The sequence below is a fragment of the Carassius auratus genome, chromosome 9, assembly GCF_003368295.1.
Source record: "Carassius auratus strain Wakin chromosome 9, ASM336829v1, whole genome shotgun sequence".
NCBI classification, from domain to species: domain Eukaryota; kingdom Metazoa; phylum Chordata; class Actinopteri; order Cypriniformes; family Cyprinidae; genus Carassius; species Carassius auratus.
Window position 1 is genome coordinate 13,696,698 of NC_039251.1, and position 27,847 is coordinate 13,724,544.

Sequence of the window (27,847 nt, forward strand, 5' to 3'; positions counted from 1 at the left end):
GTGACGTCACAGCGTCCCGTGCGCGTGGGTGTGTCCGTGGAATCTGAGGAGAAAGATGGCTGCGGGACGAAGGGAGAGGTTGACAAATCTGAGATTCGCTGTTTGAGTATAGACAGGTTACGGCGGAGGACGAAGCGGAAAAGGACACTCGCTTGCGTAAGTGTTTTTTTTGCTCAGGTTTTAACTGTCGAATCGCGCTGTGTGGTCTGGTCACCGTTCGTTGTTTCCCGCTCGGCTCGCGAGCTCAACGGACAGCGTCAAATTAGATCTGACCCGCTGCGAGCTCACTGTGCGGCTAACGGTGAAACTCTACACAGATGAGACGAGAAAAATATCACTGGCAGTTGAAGAAAATATGCGTAAACTATGCACCATAAGCCATGCTAATGTTGAAAGCGTCAATAATTAGGTTTGATTTGTGTTATCCACTTGACATAACCGCACAGAATAACGGTTCGTAACCGCTCGGTTTCTAGTTAAACGTTATGTGTTTAAAACGACACATCACTGCGTGGGAATGTGTAGCGTGACACATAAGTAACGTTCTCGTACTGAAAGCGAGAAAGACCGAGCTGTATTGGCATAAACTTCAACACATGATTGGAAGCTGGTTAGGTATTTGTAGGTCTGCTTTTTCTTGATATGAACAATTAAAGTGATTTTGTTACAAATGATCTTTGACCTTCATGATAATGGTAATTGGTGTGGTGATTCCAGTTTTAACCTCTAAAATGTTTGTTGTCATAAATGATGAACCTTCGGCTTCAAAATGACTTATGTTGTTGTGTAACCTGAGTAAGTTGCTCAACGCTTTGCTGTGGGGCAGGTCATAATTATGGTGCATTATTTTGATCCAAATCGTATATAATCACGTGGTCTGTCCTTTGTAACTAACCTGTTTTTAAATGAGTCAAACCTTAAGTCTGATTATGATAGTTTATTCCCTCGGATGTGATTTGTGGTAGAAAACAATCTCTCACGAATATGATTATGGCTACAACACTGGGTGGCAGCAAGGGAAGTTGCTCCTTTGAGGTGGAATGTGTCAATCATATAAAAGCCTGTTGAGCACTTTATGAAAACTATGCATGAAGTCACTGTATTTATCAATAAATGTGAGAGTATGCAGTCTTCCTGGTCCCTGGATTGATCATATGCTCTCTTTTTTAATAGGATAAAATGGCAGGTTTTGCATGGACATTATTGTCAATTTTTGAGAGGGTCTGCAGAAAAGTAATGATGCTCAAGTAGGTTCTCAACCTTATTTCTGTTGATAGTGTATTATTAAATGTTTAACAGGTTTAAGCTTAGTATTTCATATTTCAGGTGTAGGTGCTGGGATTCTTCTCAGCCACTCATTTTTGATTACTTTTTATCTAAGACAATATTGATTTATATTCTCATCATTCATCTTATTATAAATTGTGTAAATCAATTTTTTGCAAAAAATTTACTTGGAAAAGCTGATGTCTATAATGATTAAGACCGGTGTTGTTTTAGTATAATTGAGAGTTTTTTTTTAATAATATTTTTATATTTTTTTCATGTTTCTGTTTTTTTTAGTTAAACATGTAGTAATTTTGTTGCATGTGTTTTTGTCATTTTTTTGTATGTCCATATTTTTTTATACTTTTTTTTTCTAAGAAACATTTATCTCAAACTAAATGAAAATTGCCGTGGCAGCTAGCTGAGTATAATATGTTTAAGTTTTTTTTTTAAACATTTTATTTCAAATCCCATTATTTTATTTTTATTTTTTTTGTTGTCTGCAGTAGCTCTGATTCAATGATACTTTTGCTCCATGAAGTCTATATATAACATCAGCCACTAGAGCACCATTTCTGTGCCATAAAATCATATCAACTTTTGTGCTCTAGTGAAGATGTACTTCAAACTCTCTTTGTCTGTCTGTCTTCACCCCGTCTGCTGCACAGACACATACAAACAATTGCTGGAGTCATTTTGACCTGTTGTGTTCAGGTTTATTTTCCTTCAGAAAATGCTGCAGCAGTCCTAAACTCAATTTCAATGTCAGAATGACCGAACTTTGAACCCTTGATGATTATAACCCAGGGAATGCACTCGTTCTCTCTCGCTCTCTCTCTGTTCTGTTGTTCTCCTTATTATTTCCAACCGCCAGTGGTCAACACTCTCTAGTTGGGATTCCAGTGAATTTAGTCATTTATAGTTTTGTATGATTCACCTTTTCCATTTTTACCTCAATTGGTATAAATATGAAGCATGCCAAAAGAGAAGTAAATGCATGGCCTAAAACTTGGCTCATAAGGAAGTATAAGCATTGGTGGTAAGGACTCGTTTCAGATGTCCTTTCTTTTAAATAACCTTGGCTCAGATTTGCAGGGTAATGTGAATCTTGTAGAAAGCCTCCTTGTTTAAGCACACTACTGTATATTTAGAGGTTGTGCAGGGCTCTAGACTAACTTTCTGCACCGGTGCACCCAAATTTTTGACTGTATCGCATTTAACACTCCGTTTTTACAAGTTCACTTTTTTTTTTTTTTTCGCTGTCCATATAGGCAATATTGACATGTAGCCTAAATGATTAACTAACAATCTGGTCAACATAAAGTTCATTATTTGAAGCACAATTCTACAAGAAAGGTAACTTACTGAAAAAGTGTTGGTGCTTAAAGTGCTTCACTGAGCTGAAAATTAAACTTAAAACATCTCAAGATAAATGTAATAAAGAAAATCTAAATTAAGTGTTTTAAGTGACCTCATGGCTTGATGTCTTATGGACTATCCTCGATTGTAGTCACATGCCCCTCGGATGACCATCTCCTGTAGTTTGGCCTTGATCTTTGCCCTTGGCTAAACCAGCTGGACACACTCTCTTTAGCAGCTAAATCTTCCAGACTTGGCCCCTCTACACTGATTCTGATCACATCTTCACTGTGTCTGAATGAAGGATGATTTGAACAGCTAAACAGTCCCTAACTTATACTACTATTTCAGCTATCAAAATAGTTCCGTTTTGTATGTAATAGCAAAGTGATTGTTTAGTTTAATTTTTTATTAAGTTAATTTAGAAAATGTTTGGAGCATTTTTTGTTTGTTAAATATAAGTTTGTGTTTTTGTTTTTGTTTTTTTTTAAGTAACGACCGAGCTACCAGTGGCAGACAGTGAGCCTATTTTTGAGCCATTTAGCCTTCTCAAATCATCATGACTTGTCTAAAATAAAATCTATAGATATAAAATAGTTGAAGCATATAACAATGTTTAAACGTTAGACCCAGATAAATGTGCACTATATTAAATAGTTTTTGCGAAGACGCTTCAGTACAGATGCCAGCGTGATCCCTTGCATTTTTTCAGTGGATACGCTGTCATTTTTGCCCATAAAGGTAAGAGTAATACATCATTCGTAACTGCAAAGGGTTTACTTTTATTTGTGTGCAATCAGAATTTTAACAAAATTACACTTAACACTGTTGAGCTGCTCTTGACAGTCGCGGTAGCATGGTCTAATGTTGTTCCCACCAGCGTGGCAATTTTGTTTCATCTCTAATTAATGGATGTCTAAAATATAAAAGTAAGGAGAAGTCTAAAGCAGGCGGAAGGCCCAGGCCGCATCTGAACTATGACGTGAAAAGCCCGGCTCAAGTGGCGTAAAAAAAGGGGGTGGACCATCGGATTTGGGATGAAATTCAGGGCTCTAGTGTCTGTTGTTGAACCTCAGGGAGACTTTTTTTACCCCCTCAAACGGCTGATCGCACTGGTCTGAACTATGATATGTTTTTAGTTGCACCAAAATTGGTCGCACTCTGGAGCCCTGTAGTGTGTTTTGTGCAATGTCTTGATCGAGGGTACAGTGATTATTGAAGAGCATAACTGTTATCTTATTAACCCCTTTTCTTTTTACCTAGTGGTAGCAGCACAGATCTTTAACCGTAACGATTAGGTTCGGTCAGGGGTGTCAAACTCTTCTCTCTTGTGTGCACTGGGAATCATATTTTTCAGATAACACTCATTTTACTTACAGCACTCAGAAAATAACATGAAATGACAGTGGGCAAATGCATAAAGCACAGCATAATTTGAATAGGTTTAAAGTTTAAAGCAGGGTTTGGCAAACTTTTCGGCATGAAGTGCCATTTAAAAAAAATTTGGGTTACCCACTGTGCTAACAAACCCCCTTCCCATTTTAATGTATTCTGTAACTAAAAAGTACATACACATTTTTAAATGATATGATAAAAAAAACAATTTGATGCAAATAGTTTGGGGAATATTTTTTAATAAATAGTTTTAAAACGCTGCTTTAATTGATGCACATGTGCACATTAGGGCTGTGTATCACCAGCAAAGTCACGATACGATACATATCACGATACAGAGGCTACGATACAATATATATATACAGGACTGTAACATTGATGGTAGGTAATCATTGCACAAATGAATGCACTCCCTACTTTTTACAAATGAAATAAAAAGTTGTAAACTAATGCGCTGTTATCTGTATCTTACACACATGCTCAGTCACTCACACAGATCACGCATTGCATGCAATCAGACATTCAGGAACAAACTTTTTAGCGCTGCCCGCATATTTTTATAAACTAAAATTGCTTAATCGCTCAAGTGCTACATTGTCTTTCTCAACAAGGTGCTGGTAAAATCATTGTTTCTAAAGGAATTAAAGCCACAGCTTCACTGTTAATAGAGAAATGTGACAAAACTTTGCAGGGACTTGACAAATACTGTATTTCCCCGTATATGTAAAAAAAAAAATAAAAAAAATTATCATCTACAACATGCTGGAACTTGTTTATAATATAATTAATGTTTAGCATACAAAACATGCACAAAGCGCACTTGCATTTGTGATGAATGAGAGTGTTATGCAGGCTAAAATTTATTTGTATGGCATATCTTGCACATGCAATAGATTGTTTCACTTTAAATAAATTTGTTATGGCTGTGCATTATACGTGCCATATAATGCAAAAATCACTTTTATAAGGTGTTAGAACACAGATGTGTAGCCACAAACAACCAGCCTGTAATGGTAAAAATCCACTCACTCATCGTTTTATAATCGCAAAAATCATAAACGGTCTCTCCACACGAGCAGTTCCAGACTATGATGATAATCTGTGAAAGTCCCGCCCATTTGTGATGCCCTCTGCCATATTAGCATATACACAGCTCTGAGTGAGAAGCTGTAGTCAGCCATTAAATTTTTCTGTAGCTGTAGCTGCTGGAGGTACAATGCAAGCGCCAAAGATCCACTAAAAGTGTTGTGTGTTGGGATGCACCAACGAACATAGGCATCTCCATAGACCGCTGACTTTCATTTTCAAAGGAAATGTCCCAGAAAAAAAAAACGCAAAAGTCCTAGACATTTGCGCTAACATTTTACACCGGCCTCACAAACGAGGGTCAGTTCAGCGCTGGAGCTGTGTAAAGATTGCTTCTGAAAGAGGGATTGATACCAACGGTTCGTGCGCAAACATCTCCAGACAAAGTAAGCATCACGCATCATATTTAAGGGGTCGACCGAAATGTTTTTTTCAAGGCCGATACAGATTATTACAGATCAAGTAAACCGATAACCGATATTTTGAACTGATATATATATGTCTGGTGTACAATGAAGACGACGACGGCGAAAAATATTCGTTAACAAAAAAAATTTCTGTGACAAGACGAGACGTTGATGGGCTAAAAATAATATTTGATCAATTTAAATACACAACACAGAATTTCTGAGGGAAAAAAAAGTGGCACAGAAGGCCACTTTAAGAAAAAAATTAAAATTAAGTTGTTCTATGCATTCAAATAATTACACATGATAAACAGAATTTGCTTACAATAAAAAAAAAAAAAAAACATTTAATAGGGCCCTAAACATGTAATTTTTGTTAAACTTTTAATAAATTTATGTGCAAATTTATATTTCATGATTTATGTTTATTGATTAATACAATTTAATTTAGTTATTAAAAAGGAGTTGAGAAAATTTCAACAGATAAAAAAACAATTTGAAAAAATTTAAACCAAAAATTTGATTTTTAAAAAAAATGGAATTTAGGAAAAAATCAAATGGATTTTATAGGGCCCTACATGATTCAGGTGTTTCCTCTGTGTCATTACTGCCTGGGAGATGATCTTTAGGTTTAGCATGATTGTCCTCTCCAATGATATATTGATTACTTCTACAAAGCAATTTCTGAAACACTTTGCATGTGCCCGTGGTGAGTCACAACTGTTTGTATTTGTTCATGTTTTAAAAGACATAGATGTGAATCTTGATATGCCAGTAGTGTGCATCTGTGGTGTTTGTGGTTGCAGGGTTGATAAAGAAATCACAGTGAAACACAAGGAGCTGACTGTTCTCCCTTGGGCATTAAGCAGTCAGTAAGCAGGCAGAGCTGGACTGCTCAGATATTCGCTGCTGTTTAGTCCCATTACAGCACCACTAGTTGTGTTATGCTGGATTGTTGTAGCATGCAAAGTATTTGTAAAAACACTTTGTCTCCGTGAGTTGCCAAAAATTTATCTTGGGATTTGAGAAACAGGTGAGTGACAGTGTCAATAAGGTAAGACCAGAACGAAGCACACAAATTATTCTTTGCATTGGTGTGGCAGCTAATATTATTTAAAGTCTTAAACTCAAAAATAAATGAATATCTATCACAGTATTTGTTTTCTAGTAAAAATAGCTTTTAATCAAGACACATTAACTTAAGATGTCCCTCAAAATCCGAAATTTACTGGAAATTTTCCACCTTTTTGCAACCTTTAGGGTGAAGTCATGGCCTAGTGGTTAGAGTGTTTGACTCCTAACAATAAGTTTGTGAGTTCGAGTCGCAAGGCCGGCAATACCACGACTGAGATGCCCTTGAGCAAGGCACCGAACCCCCAACTCAACCCGATTTTCGATTTTAATCGATTTTTTTTTTTCTATTTAAAAACAAACTACATCCGACAAAGAAATTGCTCAAAACAAATGTACTCTTTATTTTGTTCTGATTTTCACTTATGCAGTTTAATCTAAATTTCCCCTTTGTGCATAAGTGTAACAGGAAACAAGCCTAAAAACATGCTTGTAAACGAAATGGCAGGCACAGCTTATCAGTTTTCTAATAACTTACAGTGACACAATGCACCTTCAAAATAAATTAAAATATAAATAAAAAATAAAATTGTGTGTCCCTCTTTGATAAAACACTTTTGGTTAAATAAATGTAACAAAAATGACAAAATTAGATCTATTACAAAAATACATACTTGTAACAGTGGTATTCATAAAGTGCTAAAAAAACTTTAAACTCATTAGCGTTAGCATTACAGATAGGTCTGATTTACGCACTGTTACAACAGTCATTGTTTTTTTTCTTTTTACATTGACATTTGAGTTCATGATTTTAATGTTGTTTTTTGTGGCACACTAAAGACTAATGACAGACTGTTGATCTTTGAATAATCTCATCTGGTCACCCTAACGCTAGTGAAGTATAACCACACTTTGGAACGTTTTGCCCTCTCCGCCATCGTCACTCTTTATTATTAAGCGTGAGTTTTCGTTCTGTTATTCGTGTGTGTGCGCCGCACTCGTTCTTGTTGTGTGTGTGTGTGTGACTGACAGACAGCCTCCGCAGCGTGCATGACAGATTTCGCAGATCTCACAGACAAACGACTTAATATGATTGCACATTAGAAATGTTTGGTGAGATAAAATGTGCACAATAACATTATTCAAATTTTTTCCCTCCAGTACTGAAAGCACACCTGTGTAAACGGGGCTAGAGTTGGGTCCGAGTCCACCTTTGTCGAGTACGAGTCAAGACCAAGTCCTCAAACATCAAGTCCGAGTCCGAGTCCAAAAGGGTCCGAGTTGGACTCAAGTCCGAGTCCTTAAAGGCCGAGTCCGAGTCCAGTCCGCCCGAGTCCAGAAAGTAATTAAATTAAAAAAGTTTATAAATTGGTATTGTGAATTTTTACATTCTATTAATATTTTAACCTTTCAACCCATTAAACCAATGGCAATATAAAAATGTAATAAAAAAATACCACTGTTACATCTAGTCATTGCCATTGAACATTTTTATTTTATGTCAACAGAACTAGTTTCCTATCAAAAAAGGTTTCAAAGTTTTATTGTATTACAAGTGCATGAAAATACAAATGAACCTGTTTTATTATTGTATCACACTATATTGTCCTCCAGTTAAAGCTGACATTTCAATTATTCACTGCCTCTCCCCCACATTTGACAGAGGTAAAGTGCAGCCAATGAGGAGATCCTAAATGATGGCATTATGAATTTCTTGTTGTCTTGGAGACCTTGCATTATAAAGTTGCACTGCTTGTTTGGTCAATTCTGGTCTTGCAAATCCTGCAATGCTGCGCTGTGCAGCATCTGTTGGTTGCTGCTGCTGTCTTTGGTAGTCGGTTGCATCGGTTTTCGGATCACCAGTACACTGAACCGAAAACCGTTTCTTTCGGACACGTCCGATTTAAGAACTGATGATAACTGCGCATGCGTGTAATTTTTCAAGTATTTTGTTAAACATCGGAAATTGTGCTAGAATAACTAAATTTTATATATATATATATATATATATATATATAAAATAAATAAATAAATAAATAAATAAATATTATATATAATTTTTATTTATTTATTTTTAATGCATGTTTCTAATCTGTATATTGTAGATTATGTATGGGCCAAAGGGGTTTTCAGGGAAGTTGGACAATAATTAAATCTCTAAAGACTCTATGTTTAATAGGAATAAGGGATGATTTATGAAATATCAGTACTGTATTTATAGTTAATGATGACACATTCACAAATTGAGTTTGTAGTAAACAGAACGTGAACACGAGTAAAGCAGCTGATGATACTGAACTGCAGCACGTGCAGGTTAGAGCGGTTCTCGTTCTCGAGTCAAGAACCGGTTGCATCGGCTTTCGGATCATCAGTAAACTGAACCGAAAACAGTTTCTTCTATGTTTCTTTTGGACGCGTCCGATTCGAGAACCGAGGAGCTGATGATACTGCGCATTCGTGATTCAGCATGAAGCCGACTGACTCATAGCGCGTCTGAACCGAACTGATTCTTTTGGTGATTGATTCTGAACTGATTCTGTGCTAATATGAGCACGGGTAAACTGAGGGCTTGAATGAAGGGCAATCTGGCGAAACGTAAGTTCATGTAATAACAAATACATCGCAATGGATTATGTATAGTAAGTGGATCAAGGTTTCTGCGCTGATGACACCTAATTTATTTACTTTATATCTTCAAGACTTAAATCCTTGTGTGCACATTGCTGTTACTGTATTTGGGTGTGTTGTTACAAAACTTAATTGTAAACTTTTCATGATTATGAGGTTTTTAACTGACTGAAGTTATGATTAGTGACTTTATATATTTGAATATTTGGTAGACTTGATGCCATTACGTCATCGCCAGTGACGTAAAAGATCCGGTGAACCGTTTTTTTTTCAACCGGTTTATTGAATCAAACCGTCCGAAAGAACCTTGTTCGCGGAAAAGAATCGAATTTCCCATCACTAATCCACATTGATATCCAGTGAGTGATGTGTGTGTTTCGTCTGCAAGCATGAGATGATATGCTACTGCTGCCTGGCGATGTGGTGCAGTAAAATGACAGAAGGGGAGACATTCATTAATTTCTCATCTCAATTTTATGCTGGTTTTATTGTTACACATTACGCGGACTCGACTGTACTCAGAATATTTTCAGAGTCCAAAATGTTCAAGTCCGTGTCAAGTCCGAGTACAAATTCACCCGAGTGCGTGACAAGTCTGAGTTCATTCAAAATTGGACTCGAGTCCGAGTCCAAGTTCGAGTACCCCAACTCTAAACGGGGCCTTACATTTTCTTACTTTTTTTTTCTCCTTATTAACACTTACAGAAACCCTGTATCTGAAACCACAAATTTCTGATTGTGAAACTGCTTCATAATGTTCTTGAGAGTAAAAGCTGAGAATCTTTTTTTTTTTTATATCACTGCTACTACTAACCACTACTTTTTTACTTAAATGTGACATTTTTTATTATAGACTATGAATGTCATTATATGACTGTTGTTTTTGCAGCTAAATTGTGCTAAATATAATGTGTGTGTGTGTGTGTGTGTGTGTTGATAATAGACATGCCAATATCATATCACAGTGATGAATATGCATTATACTGTTATCGTGGACACTTTTAAAATGCAGAGAATAATTATATATTAAAAATGATTCTAAATTTTTAATTGATTTTAAGAATACTTTTCCCATCAACTGATCACAATGCACAACATGGCTCTCTTCTGCATCATAGAAGCATGCTGTGCACTCAGATGTAAACAAGCACAATGAGAAGCATATGGTGGAGCGTGTGAAAGATGCTCTGGATGAAAATGCACATTCACTTTCCGACAGCAGATGGCGTTAAACTGCAGAAATGCAGCCGTTACCCCAGAAACCCCAAAGGCATTTAAATTATTTAAACAGCCATTCATATTTTTGCATTCACTATGGTGTTAATCACAGTGTCAAATAATTGAATATTTAGACTTAATAGAAAGAACTTCAAAAAAGAACATTTAATTTAAGAAATTCGTTCGGGTGTGCAAATAGGCCTTGAAATCATCTAGTGTGTGGCCAGCCTTAGTTAATTCCAATATTTAATAACCCATTCTTAAAATCAAAAGTTGCAACGGTGTTATTTAATGAGCTAACATGAACTAAGAGTTGTATTTTAAAATATGAAGATCAATAACTTGTTGCAAATATAGGTATTTCTCATTGTGAAGAAATAAGGTTAACTAATGAGATCTTATTGTAAAGTGATACATACTGTATTGGTCTTTTTGCACTTTGATCTGTGTAAAATTAGTAAAATTAGTCTATACATTTTTTTTGTGTATTGCTTAATGTAGGCCTATTTAAATGTTCAGTTATTTTTGTTATTAAAATTTAACCTGTTATACTGTATTATGATAACACTTTTTTTGCAACTAAATTTCAGTATTGTAATAATACCGTATACCAGTGGTTTCAGCTGGTAATACCAGTGGTTTTTCAAGCGGTGCCAGCCCAAGTTATTTTCTGTTCATTGCCAGTTCATTTAATAAAGACAGTTAACAATCTAGCTTCTGAGTACTAAGTTATTAACCCAAAAAGTTAAAAAAGTTTGGGAACCACTGCCATATACCATGATAAAAGCATTAGCAATTAATTGCAACATGAAAATTTTAAAGTGGGATAACCCTAGTTGATAATAACAGTCATTGCTGCTGCCACAAAGTATGATTTGGCAGTGATGTAACAAGTGTGAGTGACTTAAGCAATAACTGTGAGAGAGACACTAAACTTATTAAAGGAGCTGTCGTACTGCCTCTTTGCTGGCTAGAAACTGTGCACTTGTAAGTAGATGTTGTTTGACTTGATCTGCAACATTGGACACTGCTGTAGTTGAATTTGTCCTTGACTCATACCATCCAATTTACAGTACCAAGAAGCCTTTATATCCCCTTGAGTTTGTGACACATGGCTCCTCCCTTGTACAGGGGCCCTTCCTCAAAGAGACAGCCTCTATAGCATTATGTCATTGGAATTGTGAACTGTCTTTCTTGGGATAAGGGAGTTCTTTTAGGGAAGGAAGCCTTTTTTCTTGTCAGGGTCAAGGAAGGTTTTAATGAATGGCTGGGTGGAGTGTCTGTATGTGTTTGGTGCTTCCTTGAAAATGGATTTTGAATTTGTTTGCATTTTTTGACCCATTTCTCAAGTCAGCTTTTTTCTCCTCCCTTGTTGTTTGTATTGAAATTAAAATACTAAAACAATATGAAGCGTCACTGGTTTTGATAATGCAGGAAGTGTTGTTGCGTTAGTTAAGACCACAGGAAGACGTGTGTGTAACCTAACAAAAATACTACTGCTGCAGATGTTTTTTTGCTTGTAGGTTTTCAGAAATGCCAGATAAATGCATAGATGAATATACAGTAGGCTTCCACTTGCAGTATTTAGACTTGTGAGTGCTTCTGCCTGTTGTATTATGGGTGCAATTGTTTCACCAGACACACCATATTGATTAGACGGTGAACCTGATATGGAGATCTACTGGTGTGCTGCATTCTACTATTGCTCTTTATTTACGATTAAACCTTTCCTTCCTTTCTGCTTTTAAGCCTTAATTATTTATCTCAGGGTGCTATGCAAACAAATTCTGTTTATGAGCAAACAAATTATTTGTAAGTTGTAGACTCGTCAAAATAAAGTGTTCGAGAATATTAAACAGACTACTAATACTCTAATGACTGCTAGTTGTCTTGCAGTTGCAAAGTTAGTTACTGTTAGTAAAATGTCTAAAGTGGACTGTCAAAGTAAAGTGTTACTGCAACATCTTCATGACTCCATTAATATTCATACCCTGTACCATAACTTTGCTTCAAACATGCATGCATGATGTGTTTTTGTCACAAACGGCAAAATGGAATGAACTCCAAGGAGTCTTGTTGTTCATTTTGCTTTTTGCAAATGTGAGGAATGGGCAAGATGTGTAATAAAAAAATTTTTTTAACAGGGTCATATGATGAGTTTTCAAGTTTTCCTTTCTTTTTGGAGTGTTACAAGCTGTTTGTGAATAGGTTAAATCCCCAAAGTTGGAAAGACTAAAGTCTCAAACCCAAAGAGATATTCTTTATAAAAGTTAAGACTCGTCTACGCCCTCCTAAAATGCCTTGAGACACGCCCCCATGTCTACATCATTGTGTGGGAACATTTGCATAACACTGCCAAATGTTCACAAAAAAAAGAATGCCTAACTTTTATTCTTGCTGTAGTATTGTTGCTACAACTGCCATGCCGTGGAGATGCTGTGTGTTTTGTTGTGAAAGCAAAACTACTTTTTTTTTAGTCTTCCAAAAGAGGACACGACTAGAAATCAGTGGTTAAGTTGTATCTACGACACTATACCTGAACAGTTGCTGTTTCCTGGGAGAGTAGCCTACAATGCCAGTGTTCTGACAAATAAAGCTGACTCACATTCTGTAAATACATTTTCATGGAAGCCGCATGAAAGTTTTTACAACTTAATTCAAAAGCGAGTTTTGAGTAGTGTAGAGTAGTGCTTGTTGTTTATAATTTCTAAGATCACAAATGCAGACAACGTTTTATGTATATGTGGCGTGATACAACACGTAAAAACAGACCAAAAAAAAAAAACGAAATAAAAATAGAATGTACAATTCATTATAATCAGTAATTATGTCCCCACTGGATGCTACAAATTATTCTTTAAGAAAGTTTTTTTTTTTTTTTTTGTCGCTCTGGACACAGCTTCACAGTATGTGAGGGGCGTAACATTTCCGTCACACGCTTGAGGTATTCAGCCAATCACAACACACTGGATAGCTGGCCAATCAGAGCGCACCTCGCTTTTTAGAGCAATGAGCTTTGGAAAAAATCGACGCGTTTCAGAAAGGCAGTAATGTGGAAAATGAACTTTCAATGAACTAACCCTTTAAGCCACATAAACACATTTCATTACACCAAAATACACAAAATAATGTTCTTTTTTTAGCAACGTCATATGACCCCTTTAATAAAATTCCATAAATGGTGGCTTTTTAATTAAAGTGAGACTGTATGGTACAGTGCAAAAGTTGGGGGTCTATACAGTAAAATAAATAAATACATTTTTAAAGTCTTTTAATGTTCCCCAAGGCTACATTAGTTTGATCACAAATACAATAAAAACATTAATATTGAAATTGAATTGAAATTTTCATTTAAAACAAGTATTTTATATAGTATATTTAAAAATATATATTTTTTTGCCTCTGGTGGCAACGCATCCGTTACTCCAGTCCGTTATGTTTGATCAATTAAATGAGAACTTGCTCATCCAAAACCTTTGAACAGTAGAGTGTATATTAATCATATTATCACACGTTTTGATTCTCAAAATAGTTGCAGCCCTCAAGAATAAAAAAAAAAAAAATGTTTTTAGTCCTGTGATGTAGGGGTGTCCCCGACTAAGGATTTTCATAGTCAAATCTGAATTTTCGAATCTTGCTGATATTCAACTGATGGTCGAAATATATGTTTGGGGATGGGGCAAAATACATTGAGTCAAGTCAGACATTCGACAGCCATGATTACTGATGTTAACACACAGGGGAAATGTGAAATAAATGCCTCGCAGATACAAACGGGGTAAATAATGTTTTTATGTTTTGATTAAAAGATAGTTAACACTAAGCATCAGCAAAATCCTAACAATTCAAAATTTTTACAGTAGTGCTCTCATTATGAAAGGTAGCCTATATGACAGTAGTTATTAATGTTCTGCATTTCTGTTTTGAGAGGCACGCGCTGAAGATGACCAGCAGAGTAGGGCTGTCAACGAATTTTCTAAATTCGAATATGTATTCGAATAGTTTTAAGAAAACGAATTTCGAAGGTAAAAATTAATATTCGAATTTCAAACAAATGTGGGAAAAAATGCCCGCGGTGGTAGAGGCGTGGTTGTCTGCTTTGCGAGTGGGCGCGCTAGCGCGCCTGAGGGTTCAGAACAGGTCACAGGAGTCGCACTGTCTGGCACAGAATCACTGCTGAAAGTTGACGCGTCAAGTTGTATGCAAGCTATTTAAGATACAGTTAGCATTTCATTCAACCACTAGCAACATGAGGTCACATCTCAAAAATGTGCACCCAAATGAGCATGGCATAATGTGTGGAACTCCAGCTAAACAGTGACGTCTTGACTCTTAACGTTACTTTGCATCGCCCGCCACAAGCTCATTGTCTGCAACACGACAAGAGCCATAATGGATACAATAATTTTGTTCATTTGTAAGGACATGAGACCGATCAGTATCGCGAATGGGGCAGGCTTCGGGGAGTTCTGTCAAGCAATGGATCCGAGATTTTATTATTTATCGTTAAATGTCAAGGAAAAGTTCCATGTTTACCACAGCACAGCTTGCTCGGAGCATTGAATGTCAATTCTATATGCTGTAAAACTTCAATTAATATTAATAATATTTGTTTCAATCACTAAATGAAGCCTGCTATATTTGGGACAACAGTCGCGACCTTAAATTGCTTGCACAAAACTCTTGATCAGCACTCAAAATTTGTTTGTTCATGTAAACCGTTATGCGCAGAGAACGTGAGGGTGAGAGAGCGTGAGGTCTGCAGTCTTAGCCATTAGTTGATTTCCTTGTTTTTGTGTAGGTAGTACGTTGTCGTATGTTTAAACTTAAATAGACTACCTATACAAATAGTTATGTCTCTTTGTACTATTGTGTCCTGTTATTGACGTAATGCGTGTCATTGACAACATTCAAACAGATGTACGAATAGTTTGAATATTCATGTTTTTTTTTTTAGAGGGAATATTCAAACATAATTTTTGAGCAATTTTGACAGCCCTACAGTAGAGTGACGCATTTGATAGCAAGTTTTTAATCAATGGGATTAAACTCATAATTTCATATAAAATATGCTTTGTTGTTTATACTACATAACATTAATATTAAGACTTATTGGCTATCTGCAAAAAGAGCCCTAATGCACATGAACATATCTGTGGGGCTCTGAATGCGTTCTTCACGAAACAATGTGCAGAAACAGCAGCTAAACTCTAAAAATTCACAGCATTTTATTATAATGGTGTTCTCATGGTATGGGTGTGACAGTCCCAGTCATAGTTATTAACATTCTGCATTGTAGTTTGACCTGCTCGCGCTGTGCGCTGAAGAGATATCACCGTAGTACTACAATGAAGCGCTTGACTCAAAACCAGATGCATCTTATATCAGGTAAATAATTTATCCACAATATATATACACCGGCTGAAATGTTTTGAAATCACTTGTGCCCTACCTGATTGAAAAAATCCAGTCTCAGTCCGTGTCAGTTTGAGTCTTGGTAAAGTTTTAAATCCCTGCCGCCAAGATGCTCCTCTGTCCGTCACGGATTATGGAAAGTGAAACATAAATCTATAGGGGTGGTTGGATTTATTCACACCCTTTAAAATATTTATTTGAAGATTCTTTCTTTTAAGATTCTAATTCATGGCTTAATCATAATAGGCTGCATATTAACTTATTGGGAGTAAACCGCAAGTTCTATGTGAAATAAGACATTTGATCGCTCTGAGTCAGAGTCACATGAATGTCAGAATGGCATAATCATAAGAGCCCGCGAATATTCGACTATGAGATTGGTAGTCAAATCAGGCTTCTCGAATCAAAGCATCGAATCGTTGACTATTTGGGGTCACCCCTACTGTGATGGCAAAGCTGACTTTTCACAATCCATTACTGACATAAGTGTATATATTAATCCCATTAATATGTATGTTAATCAATTCTCAAAATTGTTGCTGCCCTAATAGAATTTATGGTATGTGCCTTGCCCTTTCTATCTCCCTCAGAATATAACCTTTATACTGACTGGCTGTACTGTTTTTGTTTTTACCTGCAGGTGTGAATGTGTCATCAGTGACCTCTCGCTCTCTTTCTGTCCCTGCAGGTGTGTGTGGAGGAGTCTATGTATCGGTATGGAGTATAGTGCTGACAGCAAACTGGTTGACAGGAAGTGCAGACTACCCTCGCATGCTCACACACTGATCACTGGTGTACAGTGACTGTTGCTCGAGATTCCATCCTGTCTGTGATTTTACCTCTATTTCTTCAAGCTGGACTCTTTAATTTCTTGATTTTTGGACGCCTTTTGTGAGCAGCCTCACCCCCCTTCCCCTTTTCCCTTTTCTCTCCTTCTCCACACTTCTCTTCCCTTTCTCTCCTTTATTCTTCCCTGTTCACCTTTTGGTCAAATTTGGATCACCCGTACACTAAGATGAGTTGGTTGAGTCGTTTAAATCCAAGAGGTCCAGGCACTCGGACCGGGCGACATGCAGCACCATCCAGCCCATGCACTGCCGACCCTGAGACTTGTCTTATGGTGTTCGAAAATCACTGGAGACAGGTGAGACACAGCATATTCTTATTTTCTTTCATAACGGTTTTGTAAATAAACTCCTTTAAACTGCAATCATCGAAATAGATTTTTGTGTTTTTACTTGTTAACAAAGTATGAACTATCAGTCAGAGGGCATTAGGCACTTAGTAGATTGTGTGCAACAGGTTTTACAGCTAATTTTTGAATGTTGATAAAACAGAGTTTGAATTCATGTATCAGACATGATGATGTGGGCTTTACAGGGTTAAAATGAATGCTCTGCATGCTGCTTTGACTAAGAGGCTCATAGTTGCCTTACCATATTAATAAGTCAAAATCACTTTGTTGGTTTGTAATTTGGAAATGTGTGTATTGTATGAAAACAAATACCTTTATAGTTTTATGTCTTTAGGGCATGTGTGTAACCTTTTATGCTCAAATATAATACATACAGTAGGTACTCCCACACATCATCAGGTTTTGCTCCTTAGTGTATGTCAATGCTCTCTTATTTGGATTGTTTTCTACTACATCAATAGGGACACCTATTCGTCTTTGACCTTGCCACAAACAGAATTTAACTGTTCCTTGTCTTTTTGTCAGGTGTCCGGGGTGTTGAAACTGAGAGAGTCTTCAGTGGGCGGTTATGCCGATGATCTCACTGCAGTTCGCAATCACACAGATCAGATGTTGTGCCTGCTAGCTGAAGAGAGCCCAGCAGGGGGAGACATTGAATCACCAGGTTAAAACACTCTCCTGTGAGCTGCATGGAGCATACATTTGTGCTGTTTCACAGTAATATATTAAACACTGCTTTATGTGACAATGGATTGTGAAATGTCTGCAGCAATGGGTCCTATTCTGGAGATGGTGGTGGCAGAGAACATCCTTGATGAGTTGGTTCAATGGCATTTGCGCCGTGGTTTGGATCCAGACAGCCAGCTGGAGCTGTTGAAATTGTTTGAGATGCTGATTGGACAGTCACATCAGCCCCTGCTCCTGCACAGTGCAGTGCTACAACCGCTCCTAAGCCTGCTGGGAGCATGTGTGGATCCCCAGCTGGGCTGCTCTGCTTCCCTGGAGTCCAGCCTTGTACTGCTGCTAAATCAGGTGTTTGACAGGCAGATGCTGACACCTGTTTGAACCATTTACTGTTAGTCATGACCACGCCTGCACAGAACCTGCTCTGCAGACTCATCATTTGTGCATTTTCCCATATTTAAATTGATTCCACAGAATTTTGTAGATTACAATCATTGAACCAGTCTTTGTCCTTGAGTTCCATTAGTTCCAGTGTCAACATTTTTGGAACAGCATTCACAACCAACCAAATTGAGCTTACAACTTGTTCACCTTTCCCCTGTAATTTAATGTTTAGGTTATTGTTAAGTTTTGGGTTAGAGGTCTGGATTGGGTTAGAACTTATTTTTCTGACAGGAATGTGAATATGTGATTACAATTCCATGTTTTTTTTTCTTTGAACGGAAATGCTCTAATTAAATATTTGAAAAAGCAGGTGAGAAATTTCACATGAGCTCAAGCATGAAGTCATACAGCTGTGATGTATAATGATTTTGTGCATAATTGAATATGAATGTGTTTTCCTAATTTGTAGCTAAATAACATTTGTTTGTGTCAGGTATGTGTGTGCATGGCGAAGGAAACTGCAGTTTTGGAGTTGATATTTAGGTGTGGACCGGTACAGCAGGGTTCCACTAACCTGCTGATCTTCTCCCTGTTGGTGCCATTTATTCATCGAGATGGTTCTCTGGGGCAGCAGGCCCGTGATGCACTGCTGCTCGTCATGGCAACCTCTGCCAGCAACCACGCTGTTGCACGTCACATCGCAGAGAACTCCTACTTCTGCCCAGTAAGCCTGAGTGTGTTGTGTATCCTCCTGTTTTTCTCTTAGTATGTGTTTATTAATATATCCTTTCTGTTCATGTTATGATGTACCTTTTTTTTGTCTGTGCCATGCAATTGAAATGTTGCTTGTTAATTTCTTGAGTGCTTTTTGGAGCTGTTTCAGTGAAGATATAAAGTCCTTTAGTATTTTCTTTGGGTTGCATTGGCTACTGTGGAATGAAAAGGCCATTTGTCATCTGCAGTTCTCCTCTGTCCTCTTTTCTCTTGAGAATAATGTATGAGCGTTCATCTGACCCACTTAACACATGCAACTGGAGGTTTCATCTAGGACTCTATGCTGCTGCAGTACCTCTCAACATTTTCCTCTCTCACTTTATTTTTATTTTTTTACTTTGTGCCACATATATCTATTTTTATGCTAGAGATGCATAGGTCTTGCTGGCGGTTTCTTTGGTGGCCTGTTCTGTGGCTCTAGAAGACTTGAAGTTCCAGATATAAAATTAACCCTGATGGGAATGATGTTCTTCACCATACTTGAGCATTAAGGGTTTAACCATTATTCAGTGAATGTTCACATTTGACAATCCAGTAATTTAAATAAAAATTCTTATGGTTAGGAAATTGCTTATTTCTGAATTTTTTGAGTTTTGAAGATTAGATAACAATTATTCCATGCTTCGGAGGGAGCGGGATGAACAATATTTTTCCCTCTAACACCATTTCTACACTGGACGTAAGCGGCGCGTTGCAACAAAATACAGTAGAACCTATTATGCTCTCTACACTGGTTGCGGCCCAGCGGCAAATCCCCGACAGTAAACTGCAGCTGCGTTCTATTAATGACGTACTGACACAAATTTCGAATTATTTTCAACAGTCACTTTCCGCTGTTGCGGCACGACACAACTGTCGCAATAAAGGCAAGAATATCTTTGTTTAAAAAAGAAAATAAAAGATTATTCGATTCTCAGAATTGAAAATCTAATGCCAACTGACCCAACCAATATTTGAATAATCTAATATTCTGGTCCAGCCCTACAAATTACAAACATTTTGCTCAATTTTAATTAAAGTGAGTGTGTCATTATTCCTTGCTAAAATGTTGGAATAACAACACCTGTCTTGAAACAAGAACTGTACTTGTGTTTTAGTTGAGCAAAACTTTTTTTTTCATTCATGTTAGAAATTGGTGAACTTTATGAAATAATGTTGGCACCTATTGTTCTGTTTCCCAGGTGCTAGCGACAGGGCTGAGTGGACTGTATTCATCCCTGCCACGGAAGATAGAGGTACGGGGCGACGACTGGCACACTCTGCAGAGGGAGGACTGGATGGGCGTCTCCTCTCTAGTGCTTTTCATGAACAGTCTTGAATTCTGTAATGCTGTAGTACAGGTGGCACACCCTCTTGTGCGCTGCCAACTGCTTGACTACCTCCACAACGGCTTCCTGGTTCCAGTCATGGGCCCTGCCCTGCACAAGGTGAACCACACTGAAATGGGCTGAAGATGTGAGCCATATTTGGCATAGATGGCAGATTCCATATTCACTCATTATAAAACAATGTTATGAATAGTAGTTTTCTCTTATTTAGATTTCTTCTCTCTCTTTCTCTCTCATGGTTCCTCTGTCAGTCGTCAGTGGATGAGATGATAGCAAGCACGGCATATCTGGACTTGTTTTTACGCAGTATCACAGAAACTTCCCTTCTTAAGACCTTCCTGCGCTTCATTCTGTTGCATCGCCATGACAACGACACCATCCTTGATACACTACTCACACGCATCAGCAGCAATTCACGGGTTAGTTTGGCACACGCTACAACTAGGGTGCATGTACAAATAGAAAAGACACTGTTTTGTCAGTGCTGTAGACTTAGCATTGAGGAAGCAGTATATTCCAGGGAATGTGGAGTGACTAAAGTTGCATTGTTTTTTTCCTCTCCTCTCTTTGAAGCTGTGCATGGTCTCTCTGAGTCTGTTCAAGACATTGCTCAGTCTCAACTGTGAAGATCTCATGCTCCAGCTTGTTCTCAGGTATTTTGTGTGGTTGGGTGTGTCTCTCAATTTTCAATCAAGAAAGCCTACAAAATAAGTTTTGGCTGTTTATAGATTTGGACCAAAAAAAAAATAATTATTTGTGTAAAAAATTAAAAGTTTATTTAATGTTCGTTTCTAGGTATCTGTTGCCATGCTCACATGTAATGCTGAGTCAGCGAAGGGCAGTCAGAGAAACAGACCTTTATGGCAAATCAGCTGACAAGTTCCTTTCCCTCATACCAGAATGCTGCCAAATCGCTGCAGCGCCCTCTAGTGAGCGGGATGATGAACCTGCCTTCTGGGGAAAGGGTAAGTCTGTGTCGGTACATTTACAGATGTGCTTTTAGACTGCGATGAAAAAACTTTGCCGCAGTTCATGCCTACGAAATTTATTTTCTCTCCGTTTTTCCTACAGTGTTAGGTAGTCCCACTTCAGAGTCACCGGTTCACCCAAGACCCAGCACTCCTTCACGTCTCGCTCTCTTTATTCGACAGCAAAGCTCAGGAGGCCAAGCCAATCCCCCTCGTCTGGCTCGGAGAACGCTCCCTCTTCTCCTCGTGGTAGTGTTTCCTCCTCACTGTCTCCTGACAGCCCCATGCACCAACTCCAAGACGCTTCAGAAGGAGAGACTGGCTACCTGGAGTACCTGCGTGATGCTCGGAAGGGTATTGAGCTCTGCTCCTGGGCCTGTCGAGACTGGTCAGCCCCTTACGATGGAGAAAATCCCTCTCCAAACTCTGCTCTTCCTCAACCTCCCCCTCCTATGTCCAACCCCTCCCTCAGTATGGTACAAGAGCATTTCTCCATAATGGACCCCGCTCAGCAGAGGGCAGCAGTGGTGGCTGCAGCACGTGCAGAGTGGAGCAGTTCAGATCGAGATAGTGGAGAGTGGGATGTTACCATCAGCAAGAACTGTATCAGTCTCACACCCCGCAGTAAGAAACGCAGCCTTCTTCCCAGTTCTATACCTCTCCAGTCTTCTTCTTCCACATCAGTCTCTACAGAAATAACAGGTGCTGTGAAAACCGTATCCCAACACTCTCATTCGGCACCTCATCCAGCACTCTATAATGGTATGGGGCAGGTGGAGCTCACAGACAGTGTGGATGAGAGAATGGACGTTAAGAAAGTGAAAAGGGACTCTGATGTAAATAACAGCGTGGTGGAGTCAGGGATGAACGGGTCGATGGGTATGTGCCCGGTTGACTACAATGATTTCCATGTAGGATCGTCAGTTAAATCATCTCAGGTGCAGGTGAAGCCACATCTGCAACATCAAACCACCGTGCCCTCTTCTACCCAAGAGTTTCTGCAAAGTGAGAGCCAGAGATTATCTCCTGTTCCCGCCTTAACCGAGACTTCCACAGTTCCCTGTGAAAGCAGGGGTCCCGAGTCCGTTGAGCGTCTGATTGAGGAGTTGCTGGAGCGGGCGCCGTCTGAGCCATTGTCCAGTGACTCGAAATGCCAGGGAATCAGCATTGAGGCTTTTCACCAGGAGCTGAGGGAGCTAGAGGAACGTGTAAGGGAGAGGAGGGTTCTTTTACACAGCTCGGAGGAGTCCTCTCGGGAATCTCACACTGCTACTGCTCCCAGCCTGACCGATGAGGACTGTCTTCCAGTGGAGACTGAGCAGCTCTCCAGTGAAACGAAGCCTGACAGCTCTGCCCCTGGGCTGTTAAGCCCCGCACGACCCCTCGGACAACCTCTTGCTCAACCGTACACAGGTTCTCGATGTAGAGATGACCAAATTAAAGATTTGAGTGCTTATATTAGTTTTGCAAGTTCAGCAAGTGCTAACCATTAGTCACTGGTTCCGCTTCTTCCTCTGTGTAGGTCCATTTATAACAGTCCTGTTCAGTAAACTGGAGAGTATGATGCAGAACTCTCTATATGTGAACATTTTGCTGACGGGTGTTGTGTTCCAGCTGGCCTGTTACCCTCAGCCTCTCCTCCGCTCTTTCCTCCTCAACGCCAACATGGTGTTTCAGCCCAGTGTTAAATCACTCATTCAGGTAATGCAGCAACGCATAACGAAGAAATATGACAAATCCATCTGCGTGACCGCTTCATATAAAATATGCAAAGACTGAATCACTTTCAGTTGCTCTTTTTGTCGGTTTGTATATTTTCCGATCAAGATACATGAACTACTTAAAAACACTTTTTTGAGGTCTTATCGTAAAAAAGAAAAAAAAGCTGCTTAATGTTCTATGAATAAAGTTGGAGTAAGCAATTCATTTAAAATTTGATTTGACAGGAGCTTCAGTGTATAAGAAAATGCATTACATCAAAAATGACTCCTTTTTCTTTCTACTCTTCAGGTGCTAGGATCAGTAAAAAATCGCATTGAAGCATTTGCAGCAGCACACGAGGATTTCCCTGCCATGTTAAGAAAGGCTCGCCGCTTTCTGGTTGCAAGAGGAAAGTTAGACTGGTCGGACTCGCCCATGGGAGTGCCCACCTCCGTCGTTCAGACTCATTAAGTAGGTGGATTCAAGGGAATTAACTTTCTCAGGAACAAAAACAAGAGATCATGTTTTTTGATGTGACATGTTTTTGTGACTTTTGGCTTTGTAAAGGTTTAATACACACTAACACGTCTTATCACAAAATAAGCCTTGAAGGATATTTTGAAAACCTAAATATATTAGACCTAAGTATAATAGATAGTATAACAGAATTCTTAATGAACATTTAAAGGGGTCTTAAATCTGGGAACAAAATGCAGAAATTATTAAAATTCATGATTTAATTTATTCTGATTGCTGCACATAAAAAGTCAAAATATGGCTTTATTGAGCATTCTACAGTGTTGTGTTTTCAGAGCAGTTCACAGTCAATTAATACCTTGCATTAATGCAACTGGTTATGATCTGCTTTCAGTGAATTAAAAACAATATTTACCTCATAGGTTTTATAATGTAAAGTTGTAGATGGTTGCAAGAGTGCATACAGATAAGCCCCCCCCCCCAAAAAAAAAATAAAGAAAGAAAGAACTAATTAATTGCACATTTTCTTCTGAAATTAATCACAGTTAATCCAACCGAACAGTTTTTAAATTTACTTTTATATTGCAAAAATGTCACATTCAGCCTTCAAATTAATGTTGAAACAACATAAAGATAGTATTTTTTTTATATTTGTTCAATGACATCTTTTTATTTTATGATTGAATGCCAGTATCACTGATACAAATACTATAGATGTCTCTAGGAAATAGTTTCCCCCATAATATTTAACCATTGACTATAGCCGTTCAACGTTACAGTATAATTGAGAGCTATCAGTTTCAACATTTATTAGAATTTACTTGAGCCTGAAAACTGAATAAAGTTATGAAAACATGAAATTCTAAATTAAATATGGAAGAATGCTTAAATCTACAAGAGTTATTTATATTTTGTTCTTTGATTAACAGACATCTCAGCAGCTGGGTTATGAGGATATTATGGCTACTATTACTTTAAGAGTTGCCACTGCTAAACATGACATGGATCTGACATGCATATTATGTTCCATGTCTAAATAAATGCAGTTCTTGTCAAGAAAAAAGACACCGAAGCAGCAGTTCTAAGTTCGGTAGACAACTAGCTCTGCCCCTGCATATATTTTTTTATATAATTTCCTTTAACGCTAATTTTGACAGCAGTAATTTTAATATATTAGAACATCAACCATTTGAGTAAAATATGTCTTCAGTATTTGCTCTGTATGAATGCACATAATTTTATTTGTGCAGAAGACCGCTCTAAGAAGAGGTATTAAAGTCTAACATTTGATTTTAAAAACTCTTCATTTACCCTGAGATTTTGTCATTATATTCATTCAATTTAAAGGAGACATTTCACTTACCTTTCTAGTCATTTGTGAAATGGCCTAAAGATGAATTATAATGCACATGGAAACTTATTAACTTATTTCTTTTCTCTGTCTCTTTTTCTCTTCCACAGTTAAAAGCCGAAAACCATCTCTGGGCGATCTTATACTGAGGCACACCAACAGTCCTACGAGAGCTCGACATGCAGCTCAGTTGGCCTTTGCCCATGTGAGAGACGGAGGGCAGTCTCTGCACAGTGCTTTGTTTCGGGGTGGTGCAGTCAGCGGGGCCTCTGGCCTGGAGAAGCAGGCAGAGGCACTAAGGGTGAAAAACGCAGTCTACTGTTCTGTTATTTTCTCTGAGTTTCTCAAAGAGCTAGCAGCTCTTGCACAGGAGCATGCTGTAGCCCTGCCCTTCCCACCTAGTCAAGGCACTGAGGAATAACACCAGGCCAAAATTTCCTCCATACTTGCTTTATCCACTGTACCTGGCACTGAGCTGTAGACCATTACATCCCTGAGATTTTCAAACAAACAGTCTTTTTTTCAAGGGACATAATGCACTCAAAGAAACCGGAAAACAAAGATGATCATAAAGGTAAAGAGAGAGGACATCTCTTGTTAATAATCTCATGTTCATAATGTCTTTTTTATTATTATTATTATTGTACAGGACCATTTATTCATTAAGCTTTAGGAAATTGTGCATATAAATCTTGTATATAGTCTATATAAAATATCTATGTGTATAATGATTTTTGTACACTCAGAGAGACTTGCATCCTTTAAGCTGGAGGAATTTGGCCGTAAACTTGCACTCCCTACGTTTCGAAGTCACTTCAGAGACTAGCTAATTCAGACTCACCACACATGTTTCTTTTAAACCTTTATGGAAGTGCCATTTATATTTTTTAGCAATGTTGAACGGTTATTTTCTCTTTTATAGAAATATAGGTTTAAGAGTTCACACCCGGATAAATCTGAAATAATTATCTGGCCTTTTTTAATAAAGGACTAGATGTCAGATACTGTTTACCAATCACAAGCTGGGTAATAAGTCCTCGTTATCGCAACAGAATTTGACATCTCTGAAAAATCCACAAGTGACAAAATGCTCAAGTTCTGCCAAACTCTAGCACAAATCCAGCACAAATCGTTAGAGCCCATAAAGAGGGGAGAGGGTTCATTTTCCTAAACTCCGTCCCAATAAAAACCTGACATATTAAGCATAGATGGAAAGTTTTTATTTTCATTCTCATGTGTTGCAGCAGCACATTTTTTAGGGTGAGTTTTTGGCTGTTTTAGGGAAATGCAAATGGTACATCCATCTAGCGTCACATTACACAGTTTTTTTGGGAAAGGCACTGATTTTTCTGCCCACAAAGATTTCATGTACTCGATGTTAGCGTCCATTTTGGCGTCTGACTAGGTGCTAATGTCTTAAATATTTGACTGGTATGTGCAAAGAGAAGCTTGATTAATAATTACCTGTCCCTTTAAGGAGTGAGCCAAGTTATGTGAATCATAAGCCATCTTGGTGTCGAATCAGTGTTTTGTTTCTGTTCATTACTTGATTTTGCTAGTGTTATGGAGAATCAGCCGTGATGTGTGCATAGTGGAAACGCCATGGCACTTTTTAATTTGTTTATTGCCAAAATACTTTAGACACTTTAATTTTCAGAATGGAAGTTGGGACATGCATGTGTACCAGATCTGTGAGTGTTTATAACAGTGAGTGTGCATGTTTTTTTTTGTTGTTTTTTTTTCAGTATTGTTTTTGCCCATTGTGTCTTAAACACAGTTCTGATCTGAAATCATCCATCCAAGAGCTTTTATCATGCACAAGCCAGATGTGCATTACCTCAGTTTATTAATTTTCTTTCGTTGCAGTGTTTTTTCTGCTTCACTTGTGTTAGTTCAAGTAATTCAGTTTGATCAAATATGCTTTTTGATCAGTTTCTTCTAGATGTAAGAGCAGACAATTTGAAAGGCGGTTCTATATTATTTTTCTAGCTGCTAAATTTTCAATCCATCCATTTTCCCCTCCTTATCTATCCACCCATCCACAGAGGGTCTGTGTGGAACATTAGTTTGATGCTTCTCTGCTTTTATTTGAAATAGAAAATGTTTAGCATGTAAATTCCATATTTAAGGATAATAGTAGACCATGTTAGTGTCAAAAAATAGTTTGTGCTTTCCTTGAAACATGCTCTGATGACTGTGTGGGTGAGAGATGAAATGGAAAGGATAAAGAGCAAGAGGTTGAATGACGAAACGGTACATATGGTAGGGTTCAGTTATCTCTATGGAGACAGTGGTTATTATACTTTCTTTTCAGTTTCTAAGTTAGAAATCAAAAAGGCCTATACAGTTGATGTGTCATAAGATACCAATGCACAAGAAATGCAGTTTTATGATGCAATTATTTGTTTGATGGAGCAGATAGGAAGGTGTTTTCTTTTTTTAAACCAGGAGCTCATTGATTGTGTATGCTTGTTGAAAATTGTTTGTTTGATCAATATACATTGCACAGTTTTTAAGTTGATTTATCTGTATTTGGTTTTCTCTTTATTTTTCTTTCACTGTCCATTTGTTGGAATGAAATGACTTCTGCAGCTTGTTATCTATGCAAACTGGTTTCCGTGTTTCTGAGTAAGTGAAGATGGTTAAACCTTTGGGGACAAACACAAACTAAATGTACAATCCGAAACCCCACTCTACAATAGTTGACTCATCCCTCATCGATTCAGTAATCTACTGGACTGTATGGAATCTCATGCAAAATTATGAATGTTATCAAAATATTTTTTTATATATAAAATGGAGGAGGAAAGTGGAACCGAATGGAGATTTAAATCAACGATAAAACCTTCAAAGACAAACACTAAAAGGGAATGTTTTTATTAATTTATAAATGTTTTACCTGGCAATACCTTTGGCTTCTTTGTCTTTATTTCTGATAAGTTTATAAAAGTGAGACCTTCTGTTGTTTGTTTTAATTTAAATGTGGTTGATTGTAAATACATTAGAAATAATGATTAAAAAATGCATGTGAAATGGGAACAAAATTATCACATATCCTAAATACACCATTTAGACTTTCTCTGATCTGTTGCTTGGACTTCGATGAATCATGATTTTAAAAATAAATGACACTGACTGTG

General features: G+C 37.8%; 1 pseudogene; it reads left to right on the plus strand.

The window, feature by feature from the left end:
* LOC113108434 (FTS and Hook-interacting protein homolog) lies at positions 1 to 27,847 on the plus strand (annotated as a pseudogene).